This window comes from Vigna unguiculata, chromosome 9 (genome assembly GCF_004118075.2).
Source record: "Vigna unguiculata cultivar IT97K-499-35 chromosome 9, ASM411807v1, whole genome shotgun sequence".
Lineage (NCBI taxonomy): Eukaryota > Viridiplantae > Streptophyta > Magnoliopsida > Fabales > Fabaceae > Vigna > Vigna unguiculata.
In genome coordinates, this window is record NC_040287.1 from 29,599,692 (window position 1) to 29,613,001 (window position 13,310).

The 13,310-nt window shown below is 30.0% G+C and overlaps 1 long non-coding RNA gene across 1 annotated transcript; it reads left to right on the top strand.

Moving 5' to 3' along the window:
• Window positions 1-3,354: 3,354 nt before the first annotated feature.
• Window positions 3,355-5,205, top strand: LOC114164706. Its single transcript, XR_003599588.1, has 3 exons — window positions 3,355-3,441; window positions 4,655-4,757; window positions 4,962-5,205. It is a non-coding gene; the product is annotated as an uncharacterized LOC114164706 (long non-coding RNA).
• Window positions 5,206-13,310: the final 8,105 nt, after the last annotated feature.

The following is a 13,310-nucleotide window of genomic DNA, read 5'->3' on the forward strand; positions in this document are numbered from 1 at the left end:
TATCACGATCACGATCATGAAAATATAAATCAAATGTTGCGGCATTCACTTCTGGGAATGAAGCAGAACCAATTTGAACAGGTTTCTTGATTTTCTATCAAAAGCTCATTGCTTTGTTCAACCATACAAAGGCATGAAATAAATTCATAATATTTATTACTGCATTCACTATTCACTTCTGGGAATGGAGCAGATTAGGCGGATCTCATGATTTTTCATCAAAAGCTTTATTGCTTTGTCCAGCCAGCCATACATAGGCATGAAATAAATTCATAATATTTGTGAAATCTCTTTTCACAATATTTTTGTCGCATGAGCAAATTAGTTGCTTAGATGCTTTATTTCTTGATTTAATGGTATCCAATTATCCATTACATCTAAATGTATTTCAAAATTTAAAATCCAATATAAGGAATTCTTCCTTGCAATATCAAGGGTCACAAATCCAAATTTTGCAACGTTTCGCGTGTTTAGAACTAACACAAAATAATAATATTAATAATAATCATCATCATCAAAATAATAATTATAATAATAATCATCGTCATAATAAAAATAAATAATAAGACGGAGATGAAAATTGATAAGGTCAAACAATTCTTATCACAAGAGGAAGAATATAAGGTAAAATTATAAATTGAGAAAGGATTAGAAAGAGCCTAGATTGAGACACGTAGAGCACTGTCCTTGGAGAGAAAAAACTTCCACTAGTCCTCAATTTGAACATGGTGCTAATAACGTGTTATGAAATAAAGTGAATAATAGAGAGAATAATAGATAATAGAGAAAAAACAAGAGAGAATAGAGAATGAGAAAATAGGGAGCAACTCATCTGTGTATTATTATTGATAGGAAGAGTCCTATTTATAGATACAATATGTAATCCATAAAGGAAACAAATCAACTTAGTTAATACAAATATTTACCATAAAGAGTAATGAATCATATGAGTAAATGTATCAAATCAATGGACAATCATTAATTCATAACAATTACTTCTTCTTTTTTTTGGCAACCATTTATTTAGTTATGTTTGATACTGCTAATAATATAGATATTTTGCAACATCTATCAAACAAAATATTTACTTATTGGAAAATGACAGTTTAACAAAAAAAAAATTAACAAATTTTGAAAAAATATCTATTTAAGTTAAAAGTACCACTTTATTACTTTATTTTAGTTAAAAATAAAAAAATAATGTATTTTAATTCCATTTATGAAAAGTTTCTCAACTTTGTAAAAAAAAAATTTGTAAAAGCATAATTTTCCTTACTTTTTTTTTTCTGTGTATTTGCTTTTTAAGTATAGAATTGTTCTTTTTATTTTCTTCCAAGGATGACATATTCTCCATAATATATGTACCAAATACACATTTTTTTCTTGACTAAAACTTATTAAAAATTGCAAAACTATATGTCAAACTTCACTGGTTCAATAAACTTCACTTGTACATAATATATACCTTAAATTTTCAAATAGAATCAGTATGATTCTATCTGTCAAACTTTCTGTAAATCATAGAGAGAGATGAATATTTCTTTCTGCTCCTTCTTCCCCATGAATGAAAAGTTAAAATTTTATTTTTTTATTGAAAAAAGAAAGAGTAAAATGGATACTTAGCTCTGCAAAATTAAGATCTGACAGTGGAAACTGCAGAAAGCTGTTAGCTGTGATGAAATCAGCAAAATCAATGATTTAAACCAGAACTTGTTAAGAACATCATCAACCATTCGTGATGACCACATATTTTTATGTCTCAGATTAATCAAGACATGAATATCATCATCTGCAAAACATGGACTAAGAAAAAAAGCTAAGGCAGTTTAATATAAGTTACAAACCAAGCAGTGTCAGAAAACAAAAATCTGATAAACTTCAGATGACCAAATATACATTTCATCATACAGAGAAGGAAGATGAAACATGTAGCTTGATGATTCAGTTTACCTCATCAAAGGGATGAACAAAAGTTAAAGTTAAAGTTCCTGAGGGATCGCATGATCCCATAAGAAGGGAACCTGTGAAGCAAATTCTGCATAATCCATCCACAAGAATCATATCAATGCAATCGCTTTGGAACTCTCCACCCACAATAAGGCACACAAAAAGTTTGATATTTTGCTGTGAAATTTTGAGGAGCTGGTTGTGGTGTGTGAGTGGGATGGTCCAAACAGTAGTTGTGGGTTGGTTTGTGATTTATAGAATGAGAAGAGAAAGGTTTTAAGAATCCAAGTATCAATCTAAGTCCCACGTTGACTAGAAATGAGAGAGTAGAACACTATATAAGGATAAAGACGCATAAACCCATTGTCTTAAAGTTTTAGGTTGAGAGTGATATCAATGCGTTATGTGGTTAGACTCAGGTCTCATTGATACTGTACCGAACCATCTTTTGTTGTACCTTCAAAATACATCGATGATTATTAATTTTAAAAATTTAAAATATATTAAAATTATCTTTGAAATTTTAAAACAATGTTCTTTTAATCCTTGGCAGAGGACTGAAAAAAAAACTACAGAGTAAAATTTTGGAGTTAAAAGGGATTCCAAATATATTTTATCATATATATAATTTGCTTAAAAACTTGGGGGACATGCCTTCCTGGCAAATGGCAGCAAGATGTATCAGTGTGCTGGTTGATTGTGTACAGGACAAAGCTTGAAGACACAGTCATCATGAAGCAGATTTTGATATTAAATGGAAAGATACAAAGAGAAATAACTCATACGATGATGATGAAGAAAATTCCACGTCTCACACATGGATGGTGCACGTGTGAAAGAAAATTAACTTTTAAATATATTATAGTTAATAGTGGACACATTTTTTTTATAACTAGAAATCAGAAATAATGATTTAAAAGAATAGATATTATAATAATTATTAAAAAAATATTAAAAATAAAATTAAATAATATGTTTTTTGTTAATTTATATAATGTTATAATAATAAAACATTTAAGAATAATTATTATTTATTATATACTTTTTTATAAATAATAAATCAATAAAATTATGATGGCAAGGATAAAATTGATAATAAATTATGAACATTCAAAAACAATTACAAAAAGACACTCCCTAATAATAATTGTACTGTATTTTATTTTACCATATGCAATAATTTGTTACTTGTTGAACAAATAGGTAAATTTTGTTTAATTTATACTGTTTCTATACTTTCTTACTGTTTTGGTATATCGTAACTAAAAAATTGACATGTGGGGAAAAATTCAAATGTGAAGAATCCTAGGCTCTCAATTGATATGAAATTGAATTGTACATATGCATGGGGACAACAAATCATGTCTCTGCTGTATGAATTCTGAAAAAAAAAAACAAAAAATAATAAATGATTATACAATTTATTTTCATGATTTCGTTTTATAAATTTGGTTCTCTTCCTCTGTCTACCACTCAGAAACACAACTGGTTTAGGTATTTGGCAGCAGAAGCAACCTTTGAGCATCTTTGCTCTCACCTTCTTCTTCTTACACAATTCTAACTTACAACTTTAATTTCTGTTCTTTTTATTTTAAGTTTCAATTCACATCCACAATTGTTCTATTCTATCTTTCATCTTTCTACAATTAAATTTACTCTATATATTATGTTGTGTTGGATTAATCGTTTTTCACTGTTGCAGTTCTAAAAATTAGGGTTCCTGCAATAGGAGTTCTATACTTTACCACGCCTATTTTCTGTTCTAGGTTTTGGATTGTTGGTGTATGTAGCCTTATATGTGAATTGTAATTTTGACCATTCACATAATTGAAAACAAATATATGAATATTATAATTATGAAAGAACCTGTTGACATAATTCGAAACAAATATACACAATTGAAGTATATGTAGCACAAAGGATTGAATAACTAATTAAGAAAAACTCAGAAAAGCCATTGAGGTATGTATAGATAGTAATGTGTTGATTGATTTATTTATTAACCTGGTGAGGCTGCAAGAAATGCATTGATACTGAGATTAGTGGGAGAGAAAGAGTGAAGGAGTTTCTTCAGTCCTAGCAAAGGTATGGAGGGTTGCTGAAGTATCTGCTGTGTCATTCTTACACACAGTAGGGGTTATTGATAAGAGGTGTTTTGTTACTGTACTTGTGTGAATGAATGAAGCAGGAGATATTTTGCATCTTCTCTCTTTTGCTTGGACTGAAGGAGCCCCTTCAATTATCTCTGTTGCCTCCATTTCTGTTCATCTTCTTAGGCTTTCAGTTCATCTCTGTGTGAACCATTTCTTGCATAGTTGTATTAGTGATTCATTTTTTTTTCTAGGAGTTCATATATCCAAAGAGAACAAATACTCTTAACTATAACGTCTAGTTGTTAATTTAAAGATTTCATAAAATATTGAGTTCCTTTTTCCACGTTCTTTTACCTGAGATTTGCAGTGACCAGGTTCCGCACCTACACTTTTTCCTCTTTTTCCATCATCTTAATGTTACTTTTCTTCTTGCACCTTATCAGTCTCCCTCACAAATCTTATGGTTCCATTATGATGTTGAATGTACTTAGATATATGATTAGCATTACATATATGGTACCAAACTTTGTTTTTGTGAAACTTTGAAATGATTGCTCTCATGTATATGCAAGTATGACTTTGTGTGTGATAACTGTTGCATTACATTTTTTCAGGGATTTTAGTTCAATTCTTCCCTCGGTGACTGAAATGGAAACAAAGTTTAGAGCATGTGGGATTCACCCAATTTGCATTCCTTCCAAACTTGCGTTCTTCAAGGTATCAATCTAAACCTTAATTATTTTCCTTATGTGATTTAAGTGCACTGTGCTACAAACAGATGTTGAATATGTTTGGATTTGGAGCTTAACTTCGTTTTCTTCAATTCATAACACAACATGGCATAGTTTATTTAGTGAATGAGGACCGAGTAAAATATAACATTATATATTGATTGATATATTTGCATTTGGACACACTCAGCTGACAGGATATTGAAGCAGATGATTATTATGTCAGAAAATAGCAGTGACAATTTAGTATCAACTCTGATCTTTGGAGTTCTATGTTTGTCGCCTGATTTTCAAAAGTACATGAACTCTGATCTTTGGATAATTCTTCTAATTTATCAAATTTGAATCAATTTTAACAAATTGATGTGTGAAAAAAGATGTGTTTAAATACGTTAATGTTCAAGTAAAAGGAGTGGTAGTTAATAAAATGCCCTCTAATCTACTCTCAATATTGCTTATATATATTGGAAACTTCTTCATATGAATTATTAATATTGAGGATGAAAGTGATGCAATTACCATTACATTATAACTCCAAATTAAAAACAGCAAATGGTAATTTAGTAAAGTATACAATTATTACTCATTCAAAATAGAACAAAACATTACAAACAGAGGATATCAACGTACCTTTGAAGATATATATAATATGAAAGTGTTGTTTCCTGTGTATGAATTCCTTTTCTATAAAATTGTTTATTTTTTTCTATCAAATACTATTATATATTTGGTACTGTAATATTATATGAATGAAGTTCGAGATATTTTGCATCCTTATCTCTATCCTTTAAAGATGATAAATAAATTCATCCTCGATCTCATTTAAATATATCCTAATATCAAATTTACAAAAAACTTCAAAATGTACTCTCTTTCAACTCATCAATTACATACTTTTATTTTTTATGAAGTTTTCCTCAATCAATTTCACAAAATATAAATATCAATTTTTTAAAATCAAATTAAAGAATATAATTTTTTACTTCATAATAAAAAATAAATATAGTCAAACTAATACTTATTCTACCCCATTTTCATGCAACCCTTTTATCTGTGTTGTAACTTGTATCCATTAAAATTGATTAATCTATATATCTCTTTTTGTGGTAAAAAAAATGGTGTAGTACAGCCACAACATATGAAGCTTATGTATAGTTGGTGATCTTTGTAAATTGACTCTTCACTGTGACTAATCACACAACCCAAAAAGTCTGCACCAAGTACTTTTCATCTAGCTATATCTGGGAAAGTAATGATGATTTTAAAAGTAGTTCCAAAGTTTATGTGTTGTTACTTTTACACAACATTTCCTACACGACCGAATCCACATTGTACATTCTACTTTCCTTTCTTGCTTTACTTTTATTTCTTCCTCTCTCTATTTTCCTTACATTCTTTTTTATGCTAATTAACTCAACACCAAGTTTAACTCATGACTCTTTCGCATCAAAACTATGGAATATAAAACTTGTCAGTTTCTCAAATCTTATGTTTTCTTCGTTTAGTATATGTAACATATTTCTCTTTCTACACGCTTGTTTAGTTTTTTGTTGATGATTCGGTTTCACTTCATCATTTTTTACATGTTTTCCTCTTCTGTTTTTTATAATATATATAAGTTTTCTATACATAATTCTCATTTTGTACATGTTGTAGCATTAGTTTGATACCACAAGATATTTATAGAGAAACTTTTTATACACTAAAAAAAATTCAATTAGAAACCATTTTTAGTAACAAAAAATAGTAATCATAGTGACAAATTTACACACCAATTTATAAAATTAAAATTATTGGTTACTAAAATAGTCACTAATGGGTCACTATTACAAATTTTGAATACACACTAAACCTTTATTTTTCCTCGAAAATTTCATTTCAATTCTTGTCCTAACCCCATACTTTATTATTTAAATTTTAAAGGTTAAAATTGGATTAATTTCCACTTCCATTACAAATAGATAATTGTTTTATTGCTAAACTATTTGTTACTTTGCACTCACTTAGTAGAAAAAAAAATCCAGTATATTTGATTAAAAGTCAAATCCAAGGTGGTGGGGAAGAAGATGTTCTTTATATCCCACTTATAGGGTAGAAGAATTTCATATTAACACGTTTCTTGAAGGAGATAGTTAATGAAGACTCTTTTAATTTTTAATTTTTATTTTAATTTAAATGATTTGTATTAGATAAATTAAATTTAATGAAGTATTGAGAAAGTGATGAATTTTATAAACTTAATTAAGTATTGAAGAGGGATTAATTTGTTTTATGGATATGTATTTAGTGATATATATTATGTGTATATAAAATGTACATATTATTAACCATCATTATTAACCATCACACATAAGGATTGAATGACCGGAAACAATAAATATATATATATATATATATATATATATATATATATATATATATAATAAACACTTATATTTTGCTGATAAAAGAAATGTTTATGTAAAATATAAAATTTACTATTCATGTTAAGATCTAAGGTTTACGATTATACAAATTCTTTGCGATCCTAAATATAATTTTCGATTTTAACTACATTGATTGTCGTGAATAATGTATTTCTTAGCATGATTTAGAAGGAGTTATATGATGCTAGTTTGAGACGTGCAAAAAAATTATGTATTGAATAAACTCGAGATTTGCGTCTCCCAAGTATAAATATGTAGAAATAAGTTCAACTATATATGGCAGAAAAAATCATTACAATTATCTAAACATAAGGATAAGTCCAAAAATCAAACACAATGAATATAACTAGCTATACCAAAAAAAAATCATTATGCGCATAATTTTTTTAATTAGCATATTTATTTAATAAATTATATTAAACAAAATTTTAAATAAAATATTATATTAAATTCCATTCATTCTACTTGTAATGTGATTAAGGATCTAATATACATTCTACATAGTTTAAAGGGCTAAATATGTTTTTGGTCCATTAACTTTCAGTGAATTTTGGAATTAGTTTATTTTGAAACTTTGGACTAATTTAGTCTTTCATCTTTCAAAATATGTGGATTTAGTCCTTTTACTCAAATTTTATTAGGTTTATTTGATGTTTCATATGTATTTTAAGATTGTATTTGAATTGTTTATACTGTTTAACACATTTTTGCTTTAATATTAAGTCAAATTTTGGACTTATCCTTAATTTTAGATAACTATAATGTTTCGAAATGAACTAATTCCAAAATTTAGGGGTGGACATGAATTAGATTTTTAATGATCCAATCCACATCCATTTTAGATCCAAATAATTGGATTAGATTTTTGACCCAAATCTATTTTTTTAGCAAAAGTAGTTTGGATTTTTTTAAAATTCAGATCCAAATATTTGGATCAAGATTTAAATCCAACCCAAATATTTGGATCAAGTTCAAAATCCATAATCCATTTTTTATAAAAGAAATTTAAGTTAAATTTTTTAAAACTTGTGTTATTAAGGCCCGGATGACCCAGATGGGCCCGACGACCCGGACGGGCCCGACGACACGGACGACCCAAACGGGCTTGACGACCCGGACGAGTCAAACAACCCGGACGGGCCCGACAACACGAACAGGCTCGACGACGCGAACGGGCCGGACGACCCAAATGGGCCCGACGACCTGGACAAGCCAAACGAGCCAGACGACCCGAACGGACCCGTCCAAACAGTCGGGCCCAATCGGGTAGTCAGGCACGTTTGAGTCGTGGGGCCCGTCCGGGTACGTCAAGTTCGTTAGGCCCGTCTGGGTTATCGGACCCATCTGGGTAGTCGAGCATGTTTGGATCGTGGGGCCCGTCCGGGTCGTAGGGCCCATCTAGGACGTCGAGCTCGTTTGGGTCGTAGAGCCTGTCCAGGTCGTAATCCCCGTTCGGGTCGACGCGCCCGTTCGTGTCATCGTGCCTATCTGGGTCGTAAGGCCCGTGTAGGTCGTCAGACCCGTCCGGGTCACCGGGCCCGTCCAGGTCGTCCACCCCATTCGGGCCCGTTCGGGTCGTCGGGCCCGTTCGGGTCATCGGGCTCGTCTGGGTCTTTGGGCCTGCCTGACCCGTTCGGTTCTTCAAGCCCGCTTGACCCATTCGGGTCATCGGGCCCGCTTGGCCCGTTCGGATCTTCAAACCCGCCTGGCTCATTCGGGTCTTCGGGCCCACCTGGCTCATCAGGTCATTGGGCCCGCCTGCCCCGTTTGGGTCATCGGGCTCACTCGAATTTTCCGGATCATTGGGTTCGATCGACTCGTTCGCTTTGTCGAGCCCGCCTAGCCCGTTCATATCTTTAGGCCCGCCCAACCTCTTATGGTCGTCGGGCCTGCCCGATCCGTATAGGTTGTCGAGCAAGGCCCGTCCAAGTCTGAATTTAGCATAGTCCATCTTAATTTTTAGTCTAACCCAACTAAAAATTTAAATTGAAAATTTGGATTGGATTTTTCGGATTATCCACATTTAAAAATCTTTTATAAAATGGATATCCAATCCATAAAATATATAAAATATAGATTAGATTGAAATCCATATCCATTAAATGGATTTTAAATGGATTGAATTTTTTAAAAAATGGATTATAAATGGATTGGATTGGAGCAAAAGTGGATTGGATCAAGAAAATTAGATTTTTTGCCCACCCCTACCAAAATTCAGTGAAAGTTCATGGACAAAAACATATTTAGTCCTTTAAACTATGTAGAATGTATATTAGATCCTTAGTCACGTTACAAGTAGAATGAATGGACTTTAATATAATATTTTATTTAAAATTTGGTTTAATATAATTTATTAAATAAATATGCTAATTAAAAAATGCGCATAATGATTTTTTTTATAGCTAGTTATATTCATTGTGTTTGCTTTTTGGACTTATTTTTAGATAACTATAATATTTCGAAATTAACTAATCATATCTAATCCTAGTTTAAAAGATCTTTCAAGCAATACTTTCTAACTCTGAGCGGAGCACGTTCTTCATCCATAAAAAATATTAACTCTTTGATAATAAATTTTTTAAACTTAAAATATCTGCTCCCATAATTTCATATATAACATATAATAACATTAAAAATATATTATATATTAACCCCGACAAATATATATATATATATATATATATATATATATATATATATATATATATATATATATATATATATATATATATAAACTACAACAATTTAACATATATTAACTACAACAATAGTTTTTATTAATAGCAACAACAAATTTACATTAATAGCAAAAACAATAAAAAACAGTCAACAGAAAATTAATTACAATACAAAACATATACAATAAAATCAAATATATAATAGAATTAACTATTTTCTTAAAATCAACCATAATCAATTTTTTAATTAAAAATAGAATCTTAATTAAAGTCAAAACCTACTTCCTTTAAAATCAACACCTACTCATTTCTCTATTTTCCTTTAACCCTAAAAGGATTCTTTTGTTCCTATGCTACTCCCTTTTTTTAATAAGAAAATTAGAGTTTTATTGTTATTATCTCTCTTCATTGTCATTAACGAGCAGTTATGATAAGTTTCTTTAATTATTATTAGTGTAGTAAAAATGTCTGGCTGCCAACTTTATGTCTCTATTTAAAATATCTATTATTTCATAAATAATTATTTTCAATAAATTAACTATTCGATTTTTTTAACTAAAAACAGCTTTTAAAAAATAAATTAACAAGTAAAAAATAATAAACTATATATTAATATAAACATAATTTATTATTGATTCTCACATTTTTCTCAACTAAACAAAAAAAATCTGTCCTAAAAAATATATTAACAAACAAATGAGGATGAGAGACCTGGTGGTCTATTTATAATCCTCTCCATTTTTTTTATCAGCAAAGAATATTAATATATATATATATATATATATATATATATATATATATATATATTTATTTATTTTAGGGGTGCCTTTCCATCTATTATGTAAGACCAAGAAAAAATATTTTAGATTGGTAAAATAAATTAAATGGATGAAAGTTTATATTTAAATTATTATGTTAATGATGTGAAAAAAAATGTAATAGCTTGGTAGGCTAGAGTTGTTAGCAAGGATGGTCATGAGTTTAACTCTCTAACACATTTATTAGTATTATTTTTTTCTTAAAATGATGAAATAAGGTTTAATGTGTGATCGAATGGTGGTAGTTTGGTTGGTTAGGGTGTTTTTTGAAGGGAGAGGTCATGGATAAGATTTTGAGTTCATTAATTTTATTATCTAGATTAAATTAGATTAGTGGACCTTCACGGCGAGTTAACGTTGAACCTGTGATGCTAGGGTTTAGTTGAGCAGCTGATTACACCGAGTAAAAAATAGTTTGGTCAGGAGAAAAAAATAATGAACATCTAAAGTCGATTGGTGGTGCAAGATGTTATATTTTATATATTTTTATTATATAAAATTATTATTCTCTATTTTGTTATTATTATGGATTAATAAATTAAATTATTTGTTAATATTAGATTAATATGGGTAATATATAATTCTGGATTTTTGATGAACGTTCCGTGATGAGTTGGATTGTTTAGTAAACAGTATGTGATGGGCTTGAATAATCAGATACTCTTTTAAAAGGTCTTTAGTCTCCATTGAGAGGTTATAAAACTAATACTCCATTATTAGTTAGTTTTTAAGAGTAACATGTAAAACACTCTTATGTTTAAGAATACCTATCATATCAGAAAGAGAACAGTAGAATCTCATACTACGTGCTTCTATGGATCCTTCTTTAATTCTGGGCAAACAATCCTCTTTAAACTTTTACATGAATATATTATATTATTGTATCTTATATTATTTTATTTCTATCAATTGGTATTAGAGTAAATAAGATACAAAATATAATTGTTTTTTTAAGTGTACCTTAATTTTCATAACTGTTCATTGAAGCATGAAATATTATACGGAGATATTAACTTTCTCGCTTCAATTTGAAAATTGATGAAGGGGTTTAATTGATTATTTATGTTTACGTGTTGTTCTCGATTGTCATGAACATTAATTGCTATCTCTCTCATTTAATAAATTAATAAAAAAACCATTTTCTTTCTCGGTTTTCGTTGTTTTAGTGCTGCTCCAAGGTGAAACTATTGCAAATTAATGAATTTTCAGAGGGGATTAAAATTATTGAAAGCCCAAATTAAAGAATCTGTGACCCTAATTCAAATCCCTTTCGAACCCTTCTTCATTCTACTTGCAAATCGAATGGCCTGTCACCAACGGCGAAGCTACAGCGGATCTGGCCTGATTCGATATCTGTCACTAGTGTGGCGAGTGCGGTGCTGATATCGCGGAGGTGGCCAGCCATGGCGGTTTCGCAAGATATCGTCGCTTAAGGACCTTTTCGTGAGTGGTTCGCAACGGTTGCAGCGATGGTTTCGTCGTGGAGGCTTACGGTAGTGCGAACGGTGGTCGTTCGCTCGCACTGGTGGTCCTTGTTCACGTCATGGTGGCTTGCTTTTTTGTTCTCTTGTGATGGGATGCGATTTCGCTCACGGTTAAGAGTTGTAGTTGTTACTAGCGACATCAGTCAGTTTCTAGTATGCGCAACAATGGTGGGTTTTCACGGTGCTGGATTTGTGGTGGTTCGTGCAACAGTAATGTTGGTGGATGATGGTCACATTTTGGTTGCATGTGTTTTGCACCATATAATCGTCCATGTCTGCACCAGATTTTTTTAATCTTTTTTTCTTAAATTAAAAATAAAATAATAATAATAATAATAATAATAAAATAAATAAATAAAAAATATATAATAATAATAATAAATTATTATTATTATTATTATTATTATTATTATTATGATTTCATGCATTATATAATTTATTAGATTTTTGTTAAGCATGATATAATGTTATATAATTGTTAGCTCACCTATCGTGGGTATAGTTGTATTAAATTTTGTGGGAATGATAAAATTTAATTATTTTATTAAGTAATTTTATATTACATTAATATTAATCATGTCCTATCGGTATTTTATTATTAATGTATTTTATTTTTCTTGATACAATGTATTTTTTAAATTTTATTATGTCAATTATTTATCTTGTACCCTATTGGTATTAGATTTCGTTTGACATGAGATGTGCATTGTATTTTTATTTTAATTATATTTCTTATTTATTATGATTCCGGGCACTTAGGCGGGATCATAGTGAATGAGAAATAATTTGGTATTATAGGCATAGTTGGCTGTGTATTCAGAAACATTTATTTTGTTTATTTACACAATAAATGTGTGTATTAAATGTTTCTTTGTTATTTTGATACCGACTTCTTTGCCTATGCCATTGACTTCGGTCAAAACTTTGAATGGGACCAATTTTGAGGATTGGAAAGAATATTTGGATTTATATATGACAATTACCAATATGGAATTTTGTTTGAGATAAGAGAAAGCTCCAACTCTTACCACTGAGTCCACTGGTGTGCAGAGAGCTTCTCGTGAAAAATGGGAACACTCGAACAGGGTGTGCTTGATGGTGATGAAATACACCATGGAGAAGTGTATTCGATA